Source organism: Rhinoderma darwinii, chromosome 2 (assembly GCF_050947455.1).
Source record: "Rhinoderma darwinii isolate aRhiDar2 chromosome 2, aRhiDar2.hap1, whole genome shotgun sequence".
NCBI lineage: Eukaryota > Metazoa > Chordata > Amphibia > Anura > Rhinodermatidae > Rhinoderma > Rhinoderma darwinii.
In genome coordinates, this window is record NC_134688.1 from 230,317,401 (window position 1) to 230,330,569 (window position 13,169).

Here is a 13,169-nt window from a genome sequence, read left to right on the forward strand (position 1 = left end):
ATGAATACTGTTGTTATACTATGATGCTTCACTAGAATGTATTGCACTGCGTGCAAATTTCTACTTTTTTGCACAAACCGTGAAATGTTTTTGTATTGTTATATAAAATCTTTGATAAAGAAAAAAAACATAGAAGCCTCAACATTTTTAGCATTTTGTGTCTCCACACGTTGCCTTTAATATGGCTTTCATTCTTTTTGGGAGACTTCCTATTAATTTAAAATAAGTTTTCAGAGACATGTTTAAAAGCATATTGTAAACAACACCATCAAAATTGAGTCTCAGAAGTTTGGTGCCTTTTCAGCTTCTCAAAATCCAAGCAATCCCAATCACATTAAAAGAGGTTGAGGTCTAGGCTTTGGGATGACCGGTCTCTTATTTGTTCCATTCGTACATTCTGATCAACAAAGCAGTACGGATTTGATGCTTTCAAAATACTACTGCTTACACCGCCATACTTGTTCTTTCTCCCCAGCATGCTTCACTGGATGGTTGCTCTCTCACAGAGAAAAGCTCTAAGTATTATTAATATCATGGTGCTAATTTCAGTGGTCTACCAGGTCTTGTTGATCAATTTTTTAACTCAAGTTTTAGATACTTCTTTCCTACTTTTTCCATCAATATCCTATACTTGGATTATTTTATTATTAATCTGCAAGGCAGCGAGTTGTGCTTTGGTAGTTGCTTTTCTATAGCTTGTGGTGTACCCCTTTGTAAGGATTACATAATGTCTGTGACACCTATGAGAACACCTTATGTTGGGAGAAAATAGCTGTAAATCAGTGATTTAAAGGTTGGAAGGATGGAAGCAGGGTGCACGGAAGTAAAGCGTGGAAAAATTACATACAGATAGATTAGATATTGTTCTTAGTGTTACAAGCTTTTGTCTAATTTACTGATGTCGTCTCTGTCAGTACTATATGTAACGTGTGTAAGTACTATTTGCAGGGTTTTTGTAACAGTATATTTATGTGACTGACGGAGTGTTGGCATCTTTATTTTGATATTTGTAATTTTATTTGACAGGGTTTTATTATGTGGGTAAAATTTGTATTACATGCTTAGTATCCTCCAGCGGCATGATTAAAGCACTCAATCTTTCTTTCCCAGCTTATAAATAGTGCTGGACCTCATAGGCCCTGTTATCATTTCACAGCTTAATCATCTGGTCCTCTGGTGGCTTAGTCCAACCCGTGAAGCCCACAACAATATTCCTCCCTACTTTTCTATACACCTGATTATGAACAGTGTTCCTTTTTTTTTCTTTTTAAATAGTTTTTACTTTAAATTTAACAAATTGAAAATGACATATATATAAAACAGAAAAAAGAAATTACATATGCACATCATATATATGCTCTCGGAATGTCCCCTTAAGCCCCGCAAAACAGTCACAAATAAAAAGAAACAACACAGCCCCATCTCACTTGGGTCCCCATATCTCCTCCCATCTTGCAATATGATAATTTTTACTGAACTTGAGCTTCTCATACTTCTTTATTTTTATTATCAGATTCCTCCACTCCTCGACTGTGGGGGATCCCCACTTCCTAGCGATAAGCACTTTAGCAATATGCAACAGTCTATTGATGAGAATGATTTATCTCCCCCTATATTTACCTTCTTCCAGCTCTATTGTACAATTAAGAATGGCAAGGATCAGGGATTTAGGTATATACCTTCCTACATAATTTTAAATTTTCTTGATGATGTTAGCCCAATATATTTTCATACGATAACATGTCCATATGACATGGATGAAATCAGCCTTTGGGCATTGGCACCTAGGACAGCTGGAACTGTTATTGTTGTCAAATTTAGATAATAGGGCAGGCAAATAATATAATCTATGCAGAATGTTAATTTGTATAAATTGGTGGTTTGTACTAACATTTCTATAGCAGTTTAACCACCAATTGTGCTCAATTGGTCCCAAATCTCTCACCTATTTTCCTGGCTCAGAGGTAATATACTTCCAGTGCACCATTTATAATTGTATGTAGTGACGAAACAATCCTTTTACCTAAAGTGTTATGTATAAGCCTTTCAAGTCCACTCACCTCGGCCGGATCCCGTAGGGTGCACGCGCACGCTCGTGCCCGCTCTTAAAGGTGCAGCGTGCGCACCAGACTTTAATGAACTATCAGCCCATGAGTGTCCTTGACTATAAGAGGGGTTCAGCCCCTTGCTTCGATGCCTGAGTGTTGTTGTTGTACCCAAAGTTTGTCTATGTGATGGTCTCCTAGTGTTTTCCAGTGTTCCTGTTTCTGTTCCTGATCCTGTTACCTGTATCCCGTGCTATTCTGGTCGAGTGCCGTGCTGAGCCAAAGTCGTGCTGTGCTGTATACCACGCCTGTCCTGCTTCACCACGCCCGACGTCTGCCTGCTACCTAGTCCCAGCCGAGCCTGCCTTGCTACTGTCCGAGCTGCCACAGGTACCCTATACGAACTATAGACTTTAACATGTGCCCTGTTGGCCAGCTGCCATACCCGGTACGGCTCAGTGGGTCCACGAACCCTACGTGACATGGTGTACATTGTAGTGCTCCCTTTACTTCTAATATTTTTTTCCATTCTGTCCAACTTTCCATCAAGAGTTTATTTATTGGCTGGCTCCTATTAATACCTGCTCTTAATTGCCCTGATTCCAATAGCTCATATATGTTGCCTATTTGCTCTTTGTTTTCCCTCACCAACCTCCTTAAAGAGCTAACTTAATGCCATTGAGTTAAAGATATAAGCTGAAACGTTATGAAATACCCCAAAAAAATTAGGGATTGCCATACCTCCCTCACTCACTGATCTCCATAGAAATTTTTGCTTTATTCTTACCCTCTTCCTACCCCGAAGTAGATCATTTATTATAGTTTCTATTAATTTAAATATTTTTTTATTGATCCAGAGCGGACTGGCAGCTAAAACATAGAGTATTTGTGGTTGTAGAATCATTTTAACTAATGCTACCCTATCCACTTTAGATAGTGGCATCTTAATCCAAGTAGAGATTTTAGACCATATTTTAACTAGAAGAGGCATGACGTTCAGCGGAATAAAATTCTCAATATCCCCATCAATTTTAATACCTAAGTACTCAAAATTTTCTGTGGGTTGCAAAACCTTGAGTTTACTCAATTGTAGTTCCAAATTATCTAGAAGTAGTGTGGATTTGCTCCAATTAATGCTTAGTCAAGAAAATCTTCCAAACTGTTCTATTGCATGTATAGTTCTAGATACCGTCTTTTTAAAAAAAAAAATATTTAAGCATAATAGTATATCATCAGGGTAGAGCAGGATTTTGTCTCCCCTTCCTCCGCTGCTGAAGCCCTCTAGATCCTAGATATGCTCCCAGAAAATGATTTAACTGACCCCCTAAGATCCTCTACTGTTAAAGGAGATCCCAGCATTTTCCTCTGCTCTTCTGTCAGAGTGGGAAATTTTATTCTATCTAAAATAAGTTCAGTTCGGTATCGTTAACTCCTACCTCCTCTTTATATAAATCTGAATAAAAATCATAGAACTCTCCCGTTACTTCTTCCGAATCCTGAGAGAGACCCCTCAGCGGTCTCTTCACACATGCAATAATACTAGACGTCTTTTGATTAGCGATAATCTGTGTTAGTAATCTGCCAGGCTTCCGAGGTTCGCAGAAATAGTTCTGAGCAGATTACTTGTGCTGTGTTTCCTCCAATAGGAACAGCCTTAATTTCTTCTGTGCCTCGAAAAAGTTTTTGTTTTTTTTATTGCATGTGTTACTCCCGATGGTGAAGTCTCTCACAGCACAGGTTACCATCCTTCTGAGTTCAGTTTCCTGTCGTAGAAAGGATTTGCAGATGGTATATATTTCCCCATAATGTATTCCCCTTAAAGAGGCTCTGTCACCACATTATAAGTGCCCTATCTCCTACATAAGGAGATCGGCGCTATAATGTAGGTGACAGCAGTGCTTTTTATTCAATAAAATGATCTATTTTCACCACTTTATTAGCGATTTTAGATTTATGCTAATGAGTTGCTTAATGCCCAAGTGGGCGTACTTTTACTTTAGACCAAGTGGGCGTTGTACAGAGGAGTGTATGATGCTGACCAATCAGCGTCCTGCACTCCTCTCCATTCATTTACTCAGCGCATAGGGATCCTGCTAGATCCTTATGTGCTGTCTTATACTTACACATTAACAATACTGAAGTGGTTAGATAGTGAATAGACATTCCACGGGATGTCTATTCACAATCTCTGCACTTCGTTACTCTGTCTGTGGTAGTTACAGCAGAGGAAGCGTGATCTCGCGAGATCTCGCTGTAAATGACAGGTTAGAACGAGATCACGCTTCCTCTGCTGTAACTACCACAGACAGAGCAACGAAGTGCAGAGATTGTGAATAGACATCCCGTGGAATGTCTATTCACTGTCTAAACACTTCAGCATTGTTAATGTGTAAGTATAAGACAGCACATAAGGATCTATCAGGATCCCTATGCGCTGAGTAAATGAATGGAGAGGAGTGCAAGACGCTGATTGGCCAGTGTCATACACTCCTCTGTACAACGCCCACTTGGTCTAAAATAAAAATACGCCCAGTTGGGCATTAAGCAACTCATTAGCATAAATCTAAAATCACTAATAAAGTGGTAAAAATAGATTGTTTTTTTTAAATAAAAAGCACTGCTGTCACCTACATTAAAGTGCCGATCTCCTTATGTAGGAGATAGGGCACTTATAATGTGGTGACAGAGCCTCTTTAATGACGCTTTCAACACGTCCCAAACAAAATGGACATGCGTAGTATTTAAGTTTGTTTCCCACAAGAAGTTTATTTATTTTCCAATCTTCCCCTGTTTATCTATAAGTGTCAACCAATGTAGGTATATTTTAAAGCATTCTTTGATTGCTTGGGACTTTCTTATATTATTAAGATCTATTTTTACCAGAGCATGGTCAGATATTCCATTAATTTCATAGTCCATTGTCGCTATGTTCTGAACAAACTCTGGACTCGACAAAGCCATGTCTATACGAGACATAGACTTAAATGTTGTACTGTAGCACGAGAAGGCCTTTCTGGTGCCATATTTATTTCTCCAGATATCTACGAATCCAGTTTCGCTACAGAACCCAGCAAGATGAGACACTCTAACTGAAACAGAATGATTACTTTCTATTCCCTTGATCCTGTCCAATTGTCGATCCATAATGGAATTAAAGTCCCCAATAATCAATACCGGTCCTTTATCAATTGTATTAAGTAATAATAATACTTGGCTTAAAACATTGTGTTTATAAGGGGGTGGAATAGATACAAATACTAATGTGTATTTCGTGTGCAAGAAAAAAGAGTCTCCAAGGGCGCTGCTGCACTTCAATAAAACGCATCAATGCATACGTAAAGATCAGTCACGTAAATAGAGAGTGAATAAAAGGATTTATTTGAACAAGGGGCTACGCGTTTCAATGCCGCACCGGCATCTTCATCAGGCCATGAAATTGCATACAAACTACACTGTTTAAATACAAACGTATCAATAGGAAAAAAAAACGCCAATGTTACCGGGGTCAAAGTGCTCAAATGACGTCACAGGTCAAGGTTTGGAATTAAATATAACTATAAGCAGAAAAAATGAATGGGTATACAGATAAAGGAAAAAAAAACAATAGTACCTTACACAACAATAGAAAAAAGCATAACAACATGAAACAAACATGGCACATTAATGAAATACATTTCAAATAAAAACAACACGGCATGTGAAACATATAAAAGAATGCTAAATACTGAAACATCCACATGGATGCCAGAATATCATCCATATGAACGCTAAAAAGACCCAAAAATCCATCTGGATGCATAAATACAGTGTTATGGCAGGAAGGAGGTGAAGGGAACAAGTGAGCCCTAATCTACCCACCGCCCTGTCCCTGCCTACTTGCAACGACCCGCCCTAGGCGACGGGGTACAACTTGGCGGCGGTCCCTACGCTGACTAAGTGCAAAGGGATACCAACAGGGGACAAGCAAGGGAAGGGGCAGTAGCCCACGGAACACCGTGAGGAAACGGAGGGGTGAACGAGCCAGTCAGGATCAGGATGTAGTGGAGTATACCAACGCAGAGCACGGAGCAGGAAGCAAGCCAGGGGCAGAGCGAAGCAGGATAAGCGGGAACTGAAGCAAGGCAGAAGCACGGGAGAAGCAGGCTGGAGCAAGGCAGCAGTGGGGCCAGGAATCCAAGAAGAATAACAAGCAATGAGGAAGAGAAAACGGCAGGTAAAAATGGACAGGGGGCGGAGCTAACTCCGACTGACCAGGCCGCGATAGGCTCTCCCACTCCTGAGCCTGTCACCCTGATTGGTGGGAGCCGGTGTCAGTCTAAGAGGTCTGGCCTCAGGTGTCGACTGATTAATCCTGGGAGTATAAACAGACGTAGTGCCTGGCAGATCCTTTACATACAGACAGACGAAATTAATATACAGTAGAAACATCCATTTGGATGCTAAAAATGACAGCATCCATTTGGATGCAAGAATGACATCAATTTCGATGCTAAAAATGACACCGTCCATTTAGATTCTAAACAAGCATCCATTTGGATGTCAACTCACAAAGAGTTAGCTAGGACTAAATCTGAACGTATAAGTTATATTTTATTATTAGTAGAGTGCAATGGGTAATCAAATCAGCAGTTTTAGGGAGATAAAACAGCGACGGGTGATTTATAACTAGAAAGGTCAGTGTTAGCGCGTATAGGATCAGACAACTAGACAAGATAAAGCACTTATTAAAAATATGAAATATTAAAAATTATATATATAAAAAATATATACTGTTATAGTAAAATTACACAAAGGATTATAAATACAAAAATGGTATGATGACGATCTTATGTAAGTTCCGAAAGAACGGAAAATCGGAAAAACGGGAATTATGAACACAACGAATTCAAAGGCAGACAGGGTGCTATGGATTGCAAAAAAATAGAGAATGAAAGGGTAAATCTACCCAAACCGAGGACCACTAAGAATTCTTATGGGATTAGCAATAAAAGAAATAAAAAGGATAAGACATGATTCATAGGTGACAACCCACAATCAGGATTTTACTCAAGGGTTGATTCAGATAGATCATTCAGACCGTATGGTTGAAGGGTCTTCAATTTAAAAATCCAATAATTTTCACGTTGTTGGCAACATTAAGTGGGATCTGTTCAATCGGTGTAATTAATATTTTATTAAAAAGGCTACTATGTGTAGAGGCAAAGTGACGGGAGACACTATGTTTCATAAAACCCGTATTTACATTAAACCTATGGCTATTGATTCTTGTTCTTAGGCATTGTGTTGTGCGGCCAATATACTGTAAATGGCAGGGACATTCAAGCATATTTATTACAAAGGAGCTTCCACAATTAAGGAAACTCCTAATATTGAAGGATTCCTTAGTTACTGTGGATGTATACATAGTGGCTTTATGGGTCATATTAGTACAGCACATGTAACGCTGATGGCCTGCACTATGTGGCGCTGTGTTTTCTGTTTCTTATCTAATGTGTATTTCGTACTTTCTAATATACCATGAAGTATAATAAACCTAGCTTTTCTGTCAATTTGTGATGCCTTAAGTTCAACTTTGATCTGATTATGTATATAAACACTAACTCCCCTGGAATAAGTTGTATAAACCGCATGATACTCTAGCCCTGCTTATTTCCTTCTGACCCGATCAATTGTGTCCCCTACTAGGTGGGTTTCTACTAAGCAAATTATTGATTGACGATTGATGTATCGAACACCACACACCTCTTTATTCTATCCCCCATTCCCCTGACATTCCAAGCGATTATTTTAACCATTTTTTTTTATGTAGTAGATTACATTTTATATGTTGTGCCACACTTGGGAGTGAAATGAGACTGTGAAACCAAACGAGTGAGGAGAAAAAAAACAACAGACAACCCTCTGCTCCTTCCCACCACCCCTTCCCCTGCCCTTTCATGATCTGTCATATTCCTCATGCAGATCTCCATCCCAAGTACCACTCCTCCCCACTACCACCACCCCGTCCTCCGGGAACCTCCCCCCGCCACTCCAAAGACGGAGGATAGCAACAAACTATTTTCATAGATAAATAATTAAAGCCAATGCAATGTGCATTATAGATTAGCTAAGAGCATAAAAGTACAACAGCATCCAGCCAGTCCATGGCCTTATTAGGAGAAAGGAAAAACATGACTCTATCTACATGTACTATATGGAGTTTTGCCGGAAACATCAAAGAGAACATGATTTGAGCTTGATGTAATCGCATCTTCACATCTCTAAATTCTTGTCTTTTCAGCTGGGTTTTTCTTGAGAAATCAGGGAAGATAGCGATTTGATTTCCATTATATTTGCACGTTTTAATTTCTCTGCTTCTCTGAAGAATAATATGTTGATCTCTACAGTTCAAAATCCTGAGCAATACTGGGCATGGGGATGCACCTGGTATAGGTTTTTTTCCTGGGACATGTTGGGCTCTTTCAACTCCAAAACAGGGGAATAGTATTTATTTTCTTGCTAAGTCAATTAGCCAGGACTGAAAGAAAGAAACACAATCCTTCCCTTCTGTGCCTTTCAGGAGGCCAAGTTTATGCAGCGTTCCTTCATCCGGAGGCAGAAGCAGCCTCGAAGGGGCGGGTGCAGCAGGAGGAGGAGTGCGTAATAGACAGACTATGTCATGCCGTCCTGTCCCAACACAGCAACACTTAACACTTTGAACAGTGTTCCTTAGTGATGTAGCCATGACCCCAATTGTCTTGTCCAATTGTCTTGTCCATTAAGAATCACTCTCATTTAGGCCTCGTTTACATGAGAGTGATATACGTGCGTGCGACGCGCGTGCTTTTCACGCGTGTCGTACGCACCTATATTACTCTATGGGGCAGTGCAGACAGTCCGTGAGTTTTGCTCAGCGTGGTTGCGCTGAAAAAAACTCACGCAATGTCCTATCTTTGTGCGCTGTTCGCACATCACGCACCCATTGAAGTCAATGGGTGCGTGAAAACCACGCATGCCGCACGGAAGCACTTCCGTGCGAACTGCGTGATTCGCGCAACAGCTGTCAAACTCTGAATTTAAACAGAAAAGCACCACATGCCTTTCTGTTTACAAACATTCAAACGGAGTGTCATAATGATGGCGGCTGCGCGAAAATCACGCAGCCGCGCATCATATGCTGATGACACACGGAGCTGTTATGTGCCTTTTGCGCACGCAAAACGCCGCATTTTTTGCATGCGCAAAACGCACACGCTCGTGTAAATAAGGCCTTAATCTGTATTAAGTTTTAGTTATTTTTATGAATTCTGAGGCATCACTCTGTGATCCTTACTAAGGCGGAATTCACACGACAGGGTTTCCCGGCCGGGTGCCGGCCGTTCTTAAATCAGCCGGCACCCGGCTGCATTAGGAACAATAGACCCCTAATGGGGCCGTCAAAAAATGGGACATGCCCTATTTTCGGCCGGGTACCCAGCCGCCCGGCTCCCATAGAAGTCTATGTGGCCGGGTAATACACGGCCATCACCGGAATGTGTCCCGAGTGATGGCCGGGTCTACCGTCGCTCGCGCTCTCTCTCCTCCTCCTCCTCCTCCTCACAGTGCAGAGTGCATGTGAGGAGGAGGAGGAGGGTCTTTTTTTGCTCCCTGTAGGAGTCAGAATCCCCAATCCCCGGCCGGGGATTGGGGATTCCGCTACAGGAGAAGTGCGTGACTACACTATCCATATATGGACACAGCGATGTCACTCACTTCTGCAGCGGAATCCCCGACTCTATGGCCGGGGATTCCGCTACAGGAGAAGTGAGTGACTACACTGTCCATATATGGACACAGCGAAGTCACTCACTGCTGCAGCGGAATCGCCGACTCTATGGCCGGGGATTCCGCTACAGGAGAAGTGCGTGACTACACTGTCCATATATGGACACAGCGAAGTCACTCACTTCTGCAGCGGAATCTCCGACTCTATGGCCGGGGATGCCGGTACAGGAGAAGTGAGTGACTGCACTGTCCATATATGGACACAGCGATGTCACTCACTTCTGCAGCGTAATCCCCGACTCTATGGCCGGGGATTCCGCTACAGGAGAAGTGAGTGACTACACTGTCCAGTGATGGCCGTGTATTACCTGGCCCCATAGACTTCTATGGGAGCCGGGCGGCGGGGTAAACGGCCGAAAATAGGACATGTCCCATTTTTTGACGGCCAGGTTTCCCGGGCCGTCAAAAAATTGGTCGTGTGAATAGCCCCATTAGGGGTCTATTGTTCCTAATGCAGCCGGGTGACGGCCGATTTATGAACGGCCGTCACCCGGCCGGGAAACCCTGTCGTGTGAATAAGGGCTTAGAATCTATAAATGGGGGCACTGCAGACCAAAGGATTCCCTAATGTTTTCTGTTTCATCTATTTTTTTTTTAAATTAAGCATTAATCATACATTAATAGCATTGCAAGGAGTTGTACACTATACATTTTTACAATTTTTATATTTTAAGTGTTAGTAAGTCATCTTTGAAGTTGTTATAGTTGTTATAGTTGGATATTTGAATAAAGTGATTGTAAATAATATATTTTTCAAAGTACCAGCTTACCTTGTATGTTCACACGGCTTAGCAAAATACGTCTGAAAATACGGAGCTGTTTTCAGGCGAAAACAGCTCCTGATTTTCAGACGTTTTTGTAGCAACTCACGTTTTTTGTGGCGTATTTTACGGACGTTATTGGAGCTGTTTTTCAATGGAGTCAATGAAAAACGGTTCCAAAAACGTCCCAAGAAGTGACATGCACTTCTTTTTTGCTGGCGTCTTTTGACTGCGACGCATAAAATAACACCTCGTGGGAACAGAACACCGTAAAACCCATTGAAAGCAATAGGCCGATGTTTGTAGGCTTAATGGAGCCATTTTTTCAGGCGTAATTCGAGCTATAAAATGCCCGAATTATGTCTGAAAACAGGGCATGTGAACATACCCTATGAGTTATGAAACAATGTCCTTTCTGTCCTTTCTTCAAACTTCAGATGGCGATCAAATCTCTTCAATCCCCTTTTCTGGGAATCTATAAATGTTATATTACTTATTGACAGAAGTTGTAGTTTGTAACATATGCAGTTTCTAATCTAATCCCCCTGCTTAACCACAAATCTAATGTTCTTTGCAAGTCTATTTATAGATCTAATGTAAATGACAAAAAAACTGAACTTAATCTGGCAAAAAATACCACATGGCAGTTTAACTTCCTATTTAGGACAGAAACAATAATAATAAAAAAATTACCTAAGAATCTGCCACTGCTCCTGCATTTTCTCAAATAATTACTGCGGCAGTCATTATTCTCCATATCACCCTCCCTGCCTTTTATTTATGATCAGTTCAGGGGCGTAGCTAGAGGCTCATGGGCCCCGATGCAAAAATTCTTACTGGGCCCCCCCCCCCCGCAAACTTCTCATGGCCGACGGTCCGCTTTCAGCTGCATCGCTGGGTCTCCTAAGTGACCCAACAATGCAGCACTAGCAGCCGGGGCGTCACTAAGGCTGGGTTCACACACACTATTTACGGACGTAATTCGGGCGTTTTAGCATTGAATTACGTCCGAAAATGCGGCTCAAAAGCGTCGACAAACATCTGGCCATTCATTTGAATGGGTCTTACAATGTTCTGTGCCGACGGTCATTTTTTTTTACGCGCCGCTGTCAAAAGGCGGCGCGTAAAAAAGTGCCTGTCACTTCTTCAGACGTAAATAGAGCCGTTTTACATGGACTCCATGGAAAACCAGCTTCAATTACTTCCGTAATGGACGCAGCAAAAGACGCCTGCACATGCCATTACGGCTGAAATTACGGTGCTGTTTTCTCCTGAAAACAGCACAGTAATTTCAGCCGTAACAGACGCTGCCGTGTGAACATACCCTCAGGGTTTAAAATGTCTGGGAAATAGCCCCAATACATGTGTCCGCCCCCAAAAAAAGTGTGTATATGAGACAGCATAGCATATCTATAGCACTACGACCCTATAAACTATGGATAGGATTAGATACAGTGGCTGAGCAGACAGTATCACACATGATAGGATTAGATACAGTGGCCCAGCAGACAGTACCACACATGATAGGATTAGATACAGTGGCTCAGCAGACAGTACCACACATGATAGGATTAGATACAGTGGCTCAGCAGACAGTATCACACATGATAGGATTAGATACAGTGGCTCAGCAGACAGTACCACACATGATAGGATTAGATACAGTGGCTCAGCAGACAGTATCACACATGATAGGATTAGATATAGGGCCCAGCAGACAGTATCATACATGATTGGATTAGATACACAGCTCAGCAGACTGTATCACACATGATAGGATTAGATACAGGGCCCAGCTCGCTGACATTGCGGCTCCAGCGCTGGACCCAGGATAGGTAAGAATAATAATTTTGCTTCTTTATGTGTTACTGATTATTTTTGTGTGTTTGTGTTTTTTTTACAGGTTCGGTTGTTGGACTTCGGATACGAGGACTTCAATGACGGCATTTTTTTATTCTCAATAAAATGGTTAATGAGGGTTGTTTTTTTATTTCAATAAAATATTTTTTCTATGTGCTTGTATCTTTTTAAACTTTATTATCACCGCCTTAGTAATGGCCGCTGGCTGATTGACAACCTCCATTACTAAGGCGAGGCTTAATGTTAGCCGGTGCAGAGGCTACACTAACCCCCATTATTACCCCGGTACCCACCGCCACCAGGGGTACTGGGAAGAGCCGGGTACAAACCAGTACCCGACCATCTGTAGTGACGGGCAGGCACCGGGGTGGCCGCAGGCTGGTAGTATTAGGCTGGGGAAGGCCAAAAACAGTGACCATTCCCACCCTTGTCATGCTGCCTGCTGCTGCTGTGTTGTATCTGGCTGGTTATGAAAATTGGGGGGGACCCAACATCGTTCTTTCCAATTATTATTATTTTTTTTTTTTTAAATGACGTGTGGTCCCCCCCATTTTCATAACCAGCCAGATACATTCAAGCAGCAGCAGGCAGCATTACCAGGATGGGAAGGGCCACTGTTTTTGGCCTTTCTCCTCCTGATAATACCAGCCTGCGGCCACCCAAGTGGCCGACCATCACTGCAGATGGTCAGGTACTGGAT